The following is a 6,448-nucleotide window of genomic DNA, read 5'->3' on the forward strand; positions in this document are numbered from 1 at the left end:
CTCCTTTTCCATATCCCAATCCAATTCTCATATCATACTCCAAAATTTATCATTTGCTTTCAATAATTGACAAGCATGGCCGTACTTTTGAATTTATCGCTGACGAAGTCTTGACAGGAAATATAATGAGCACATTAGGACAATACTTTTGATAGGAAGTTGATGGATTTTGGCATCCTAAGCTGGAAAAGATCTGAATAAAAAGCCTGAGGCTGAAGCAGGTGTTAGCAGGAAAGAGAATATTACATTCCTAAGTCGTGTAAAAAAAAAAGAGAGAAAGAGGAAAAAAAGAAAAGAAAAAACAGAAAAAGAGAAAGAGAGAAAAAAAAGAGAAAAAAAGAGAGAAGAAGAAAAAAGAAAAAAGAAAAAAGAGAGAGAATAAAAAAAATGAAAAATAAATTGAATAAAGAAATTTAGATAAATTGGTAGCCTTGAATTCAGAAGCGTATACACATGCAAATTTCAGGGAAAAGGAATTGATTAGGGAAATATGCAAGGAAAAGGAAAAAAAGATAGCTCAAGAGTTGGGATCTAGAATGGGAAAAGACCTTTACTAATCAGATTAGAGAAGATACATTGAAAGATCAGTGAGTCAGAAAATCAATCCTTACAATTGTACGCTTGCTGGAGGATGGCAAAGACTTGAGAAAACACGCATTCATTCATTCATGAGACATTCATAATTGAGCAAAATAGGTCATTGCATGAATCATCGCTGCATAAAAAAAAAATCATCTTTCAGCCAAGCCAGGAATGGCTTCAGTGCTCCCGAACACCTTTTTCTCAAAAAAAATCATCAAAAAAATCAAAAAATCCTTTTCAGCCAAGCCGGGAATGGCCTTGTGATCTCGTACCCTTTATTTTCTCGCACAAACATTTGGCCAAGCCGGGAATGGCCTTGTGATCCCGTGCCCTTTATATTCTGGCACAAACATTTGGCCAAGCCGGGAATGGCCTTGTGATCCCGTGCCCTTTATTTTCTTGCACAAACATTTGGCCAAGCCTGGAATAGCCTTGTGATCTCGTGCCCTTTATTTTCTTGCACAAACATTTGGCCAAGCCGGGAATGGCCATAGTGATCCCGTGCATTTTACTTTTCTTGCTGGCCAAGCCGGGAATGACCATAGTAATCCAGTGCATTTTATTTTTCTAGCTGGCCAAGCCAGGAATGTCCATAGTGATCCGGTGCATTTTGCTTTTCTTGCTGGCCAAGCTGGGAATGGCCATAGTGATCCCGTGCAATTTGCTTTTCTTGCTTGCCAAGCTGGGAATGGCCATAGTGATCCCAGGCATTTTCTTTTCTTGCAGGCCAAGCCAGGAATGACCACAGTGATCCCGCGCATTTCAGTTCCCGTACGAAACTCGGTTGCCTACACCTTTGCTTGTCTTTTATTTCATAAAAGACATACAAAGGGGGGCAGCTGTAGTAACCGGTTTTTGTCCGGCCAAGAAACACAAAAAAATTAAAAAAAAAATAAAGAAAAATTAAAAAAAAAATTAAAAAAAATGAAGAAATGAAGAAAAAATGCAAAAGCCCGTTGTTGAGACTACAAGCTCACACAAATTCAAAAGTCACTTTTGGACCTACAAGCCTATAAAAACTCATTTCCTTGACCCACAAGCCCATGTATATTCAAAAGTCCGTTTCTTGGATCCTTAAGCCCACAAATACCCAAATCTTAACCCAATAAAACCAAACCCTAGAAAGTACCTAAAAAATAAGAGAATTTTAGAAATTTAAAAATAAAATCTTAAAAAAGGAAAGGTAGCATCTTTTTAGGGTTTTGGAAGAAGAATTGAAAAGACGAAAAAGTTGGAGGCTGTTTGGTTTAGAAAATATTTTCTATTTTCTATTTTCTATTTTCTATTTTCTATTTTTATTTTCTAAGAATAGAAAACATGTTTGGTTTGAAAATATTGAAAAATTGTTTTCTATTTTCAATTAAACATATTATGTGCTGATTCTTACTTTGCATTAGCCCCACTTTTGTTTCTTTCTATCAGTTTTTTGTACAAAAACTTATAATATCAATATATACGAATAATTGCAGTATTAACACATGCTTATAAATGTTCGTTTTTATTTATTTCCTCATTTGAAAGGATGAGGTGAGAAAGGTTTAGACCAAATCCAATCCACTTGAGGTTTGCTTCACTCTTACTACATTACAATACACTAAAATTCAAATTAACAAGCATTGCTCGAAAAATGAGCCCACATTTGTGTTGCGATTTGATCTCTAGCGAGTCCCATTTGAGCATTTTGGGTGACATCAAAGTCTATAACTGCTGTACTATGGCTCGACTCTGCTTCGTCTTGCTCAACTAGCATCACCTCCGATGAGTATTGAGTAAACAACCTATCCAAAGCATGCTCTCGACGTATGAAATTGTGAAGTGCACAACATGCAGCTGGAATTTTTCTTTGTGTCCTGATAGGGTAGTTTGGCATTAACTTCAGAATAGAAAATCTCGCCTTTAGTACTCCAATGCAACGTTCTATGATGTTGCGGCATGAAGAGTGTCTGTAATTGAATAATTCCTCCTTACCACGTGGTCGTCCTTGTCCGTGGTAGTCACGTAAATGATATCTTTGACCTCTATATGGGGCAAGATATCCTAGTGTGTTTGGGTACCCCGAGTCAACTAAATAAAATTGATCTAGCAAAAATAAAATCATAATTAATCTATGGTAGTTAATGATAATTGTAATATATAATAACAGGAAAAATATACCTCCACGTGGCTTAGGAAAGTTTTTGAACTCCTACTCAAAGCATCAATGAATACCCTTGAATCATTTTCTGTTCCTTCCCATCCAGCATACACGAAAGTAAACATCATATCAAAATCACAAGCAAGCATAACATTTTGAGTAACAAGTACTTTTCTCCCACGAAAAGCGTTTGTTTTGATGCTGGGACCCATGCAGAAATGTGTGTACCATCAATAGCTCCAATACAATCCTACATGACAATATTTATAAGGTATATGTAAACATATAAAAATAATAATAATAATAAGATTACATAAGTAAATTACCTTAAAATATGGGTAATATTTGGGATTATGGAGAATGTGTTCATGAACACCAGTACTATGTGTTTGCTTGATAATGTGCGTACCCAACTTACAAACAGCTCTTAACACTCGCTTGAATCATTTACTGACAGTATAGATGGAATGCTGAAAACGATCAGCTATAACCCTGTGTCGATCATTATGCCCAACTATTCTTAAGAACATCGCAACTCCCTCCTCCACATTGACTTTCTTTCCATCTCTCAAATAACTCATATCTTTCAAATTATCGCATAGATTTCTAAACACATGTTTCTCCATGCGAAACATTTCATGGCATACAGCTGGATGACCATCAAGAACTTCAAGTGTGTACATTTTCCCATTCAGTGCCGATGTTCTACATGGCATTCGTTCTACAAATTTTTTTTCACATTCTACAAACAACTCAATTGCAAGAAGATCCTGTAATTGGTCTTCTTGATCATCATGATCAGAATAATCATCAGTAGTAGAAGATGATGACATATCTGTACATAAAGTTCAACGACATCATTAGGTAAAAGAAAAATATTCAAGAACAGAAGTTCAAACATCATTAGGTAAAAGAAAAATCCACAAATTGTTCAATCACAAAGTTCAAACATCATTACAAAAATAAAAAACAATAGTTGTTCAAACACAAAGTTCAAAACTCAATTAGAAACTAAAAGATCAAAGACGTTCCAACCAAGGCGTCCTCCTACTCTGCTCCATCTTCACAAATGTCATTCTCTTCATTGGATTTTCAAATGCCAATGTTGCTTTGCAATAAGTATCATCATCCAAATGATTCATGTTGTTGATTATGTCCAAGCACACTTCCATGGAGTATGCATCATTTTCCTGAGTAGTTTGACAACTCCTATATTTTTCCGCCTTAGCAAGAAAGTATTCCTTTCTTGCTATTGATTCATCATTCTTGATTGTAGAAGAAGTTGTAACTGTGGCTGACCATTTGTCAATGGCTGCTTCAAGTTTTTCAAGTCTAGAGGAGTTGGATACTTTCTGTCGACGGGAATTGGATGATTGATCATTCTTGCGTTTGCTTAAACTACTATCACCTTCATTCTCATCAACTTTCTCTGTGTTAACATGCACTCCTGTATTAAAAAAATCATCCTCTAATTGTCGTTCTTCCTCCGATGTTGGAGGATTCTCAATTGAAGCATAGTGCAACCCCCACGTTGCTGAAGTGCCTCCAAATATCTCACCAAGTATGGGGTAATGCTCACAACCTTCTTTCCTAAGTGACTTGTACTCTTTCATATTTTTTTGTAATAATTCAAATAATTTTTGTTAATTTTACATATCTTGTAAAATTTAAGCAATAATAGAAAGCAAAATCTTGATATTACATACTTTGTAAAATTCACCCCACACCTCTTCAGGAGCATTGACTTGGTTCATGTCTGGGTCCCATGTAACCCCTGTGTGAGCTAGCAATGCAGAAAACAATCGATGCCTCAACCGTAAACGATTGTACTTTCCCTTTAACTTATTAACCCCATAATCTTTCCCAACAGTAATTCTCATCTCTTGATTTATGTCATTCCAAACATCGGGCTTAAAAGTGGAGGTCTGCAACTTCCCTTGTTTCACTTTCTCATAAAGAATCGCAACAAAAGCAGCTACATTTTGTCTTGGCCATTCAGTTTTCTCCATACTAATGTCACTCTTGTCACCCATATTGTCTATTGAATAAATGTAAATTCAACTATGATCATACAAAAGATAGGCAAACAAACTAGTTATAAAGTTGCTATACTTGTCATCCCTACAAATATTACTTCAAAAACAGAAACCAATGGAAATTATTTGATCTCAATACATGCTGATTGCCTTTGATTATATTTTCATAGCAATAGTATCTCACCATATTACTTTTCATAGCAATAGTATCTCACCATATGCTAGAAATTCCCAATACGCAAGAACAGTAGTGGGTAGCAGAAAAAAGTATCAAAGAACTAATTATACATATATATCTCTTCAAATAAAAGTCTTGCCACAACCATTCCTTTCCAAATTCTCCAGCATAAACAAGTTGACATCCACAATATTGGGTAAAGGTTGGTCACTCCAAAATAGGAAAAAAATTGGTGAATTACAGCAAAAGTTTCTTCCTTACACTCTTAATGATAATGACCACAACTTTCAAAGCTGAAAAATACTACTAAACACTATATATAAAGATTTTTCTTTTGGAGGTTTTCTTCATAAGCAGTTAGTTAAGCATATAACAAGCAGGACAGAATTAAAAAGTCAACTTCATAAAAGTAACAGTTGTGCAAGACTGACAGACGCACAAGTACATATATAATAATTCATCAAGCTACATAAGCCTTACTTGAGTTTCAAGAATTATGGATAGAGTTTTAGACCTCTGCAGAAGTCCAAGTTCAGCAAGTTTTCGCTTCACTAAGATGTACAAATCTAATATCTTGACGACAAGAGAATAAAGTGTGCTCTGCAAGAAAACAGAAGAATTAGAAAGACTGATATTACTTGAAATAATATGAAAGAAAATCAGACTTAATCAAATAACAATGAAGAAAATTTTAGCATAAAAGGCATAGAAAAGGCTGCAAACACCACACAAAGACAACTCTCTTCAAAGACCACACAAGCAAAGCCAAACCATTGATGAGGAGAGAAATATAAAAAAAGATTTCTCTTTCTCTCTTCTCAAGATGTGTGTGACATTGAGAATTACTATGAAGAAAAAAAAGCCAGTTTCTTTTTTTGTTGGATTAATGTGTAGTGCCAGTGCATATATCATATATGGATTTTGATTTTGTAAGCCATTACAAGTTTGACACTTCAGAATTGACAAAGATAAAATTACCCCATTACACATACATGTTATTACTTTTTAAGAAGAGATATTAGACAGTGTCTGTGTGTGTCCCACAAAATGAAACAACCATGCATTAGTAAAAGCACTTTAAACCTCAAAAATCAACATGGCGGAGTTGGATTTCACATTTCTATTCTATTAACAGCATTAGCAAGACGCCAACATTTGAGTCTGTCTTACTATCATAATTCAGCAACATGAACAAGTCCTTAAACAACAGTAATGCATTTGATGAGAGAAATCATTTCAACTTATGTTAATTAACAACCATTGGATCTGAAAATACAGATTATAACTAAGACAAGTCCTAAAACAACAACAATGCATTTGATGAGATTCTAACATCAAAAGAAAAATGCCCTTTAGAAACTTTGGACTCCCAGTAACTACTTAATCTATCCTGCTAAAAATATCCCATTTAATTGTGATATTTCCAGTCGGGTCAAGTGCATCATAGGCCTCTAAGAAATGAACAACCAGAAACAACATTAAAATGAAATAAGTAATATGTACTAAGAAACTGCGATC

The 6,448-nt window shown here is 34.9% G+C and overlaps 1 long non-coding RNA gene across 1 annotated transcript; it reads right to left on the reverse strand.

Annotated features, from left to right (window-relative positions):
- Positions 1–2,119: 2,119 nt before the first annotated feature.
- LOC119997894 lies at positions 2,120–2,884 on the reverse strand. The gene is made up of 2 exons (XR_005468087.1): positions 2,737–2,884; positions 2,120–2,661 (listed from the first exon to the last, which is right to left on the reverse strand). It is a non-coding gene; the product is annotated as an uncharacterized LOC119997894 (long non-coding RNA).
- Between the last annotated feature and the right edge of the window lie 3,564 nt (positions 2,885–6,448).

This window comes from Tripterygium wilfordii, chromosome 4 (assembly GCF_013401445.1).
Source record: "Tripterygium wilfordii isolate XIE 37 chromosome 4, ASM1340144v1, whole genome shotgun sequence".
Classification (NCBI taxonomy): domain Eukaryota; kingdom Viridiplantae; phylum Streptophyta; class Magnoliopsida; order Celastrales; family Celastraceae; genus Tripterygium; species Tripterygium wilfordii.